Source organism: Camelus ferus, chromosome 2 (assembly GCF_009834535.1).
Source record: "Camelus ferus isolate YT-003-E chromosome 2, BCGSAC_Cfer_1.0, whole genome shotgun sequence".
Classification (NCBI taxonomy): domain Eukaryota; kingdom Metazoa; phylum Chordata; class Mammalia; order Artiodactyla; family Camelidae; genus Camelus; species Camelus ferus.
The window spans coordinates 28216726-28218267 of NC_045697.1; the positions used below are offsets into that span (position 1 = coordinate 28216726).

Here is a 1542-nt window from a genome sequence, read left to right on the forward strand (position 1 = left end):
CAATTAAACTTCAGATTCAGAAGTTCAACAGAGACGTGGAAGTAAATCTCATGTTCTAACAAAAGGTCAACTGAGAGAGGCAAAGTGATGTTCTCTTCCTTTTCTGCAGGAACTAACAATAACAACAAAACCGGCTCTGGCCATCTTAGACTATGACATAGCAGACTATGGACCTTTCCTTGGAGAAATGGGAGGGAGAAAAAAAAAGAGCTACTAAGTACTGGAAGGAAAAAAAAATGATTTATAGGGGATATCACAGAGCTGAACAGAGATGGGGAAAATAAAGAATAGTAGTTCGTAGTTCATGAGCGTGATGATTGGGTGCTCATGCACCTGTGTGACATGTGCCTCCCTCGAACCTTGTTACAAGGTTGGCACATTACCCATCTGACATGAGAAAAAAAAAAAAGAATAGAGGATGAAATATTAAGATTTACATGGCTTTTGAAAGTAAAAACAATAGAGAATTAATCTAGTAAAATAAAAACAATAAATAATTTAAATTTCTTTTTTAAAAAATCATTTTCCTTTCCTAATAATGCAATCTAAAGCCATTAGGTGGAGCATGGTAAGGATGGCGTCTGCAGTGGTGCTGAGGGAAGTCATGGTGGTCCAGCTTCAAGTATTAGAGTCCAAGTGGGGTGAAGGGGTCATCCTACCGAGGAGAGGGGTGGGCTGGGGTAGGGTGTCAGACCCCAAGCAAGGTAAGGAACGTAACCACACAGGGGGCAGCCTGCATTGGAGAGTCAGAGCCTGAGCAGTGAGGAAGGGGTGTGTGTGGAGAGGCTGACTCGAGAAAAGCCTAGAGAGGAGTTAGAGCCCAGCAGGGAGGGGTGGGCATCCGGGCAGAGGGGTTGGGGGAAGGGATTAGAGAGTGTTTGCATACAAGGGTGTGTTACTGAGATTTGTAATAAGAAATAACATATTTGATCTTCCTCCCAGTTTCTAGCACACAGCTCCTGAAATCCTTGGAATTTCCTGAGATGAGGTCAATTCGTTGTGTTAATGAGGTGAATTTTGGAAAGCACTAAGGATGGAGATTGGTTGCCAGGAGAACCAACTTAGTGATTAGTCCCACCTCCCTGACCTCAGGGGAGGGGGAGGGGCTGGAAGTTGAATTAGTTGCAAATGGCTAATGGTCAATGATTTAACCAATTGTGCTTATATGATAAAACCTCTATAAAAGCCCAAAAGGATGGTGTTCTGAGAGCTTCCGGGTTGGTGAACAGTTGGAGGCTCGAGGAGAGTGGTGTGATAGGTGAGGGCATGGAAGCTCTGAACCCTTTCTCCATACCTTGCCCTATGCATCTCTTCCATCTGGTTGTTCCTGAGTTATATCCTTTTATTATAAACCAGTAAGTAAAACATTTCTATGAGCAACTCCAGCAAATTAATGGAAACCAAGGAGGAGATTGTTGAAACCTTCAATCTATAGCTGGTTGGTCAGAATCACAGGTGACACCGGGACTTAAGATTGGTGTCAGGAGTGTCTGGGTGGGTTGGGGAGGGGCAACGGTCTTGTAGGACTGAGTCCTTAACGCT

General features: G+C 43.9%; 1 non-coding gene across 1 annotated transcript; it reads left to right on the forward strand.

Moving 5' to 3' along the window:
- The first annotated feature begins 289 nt into the window (after positions 1 to 289).
- LOC116659390 lies at positions 290 to 393 on the forward strand. Its single transcript, XR_004314759.1, has one exon. It is a non-coding gene; the product is annotated as a small nucleolar RNA U13 (small nucleolar RNA).
- Positions 394 to 1542: the final 1149 nt, after the last annotated feature.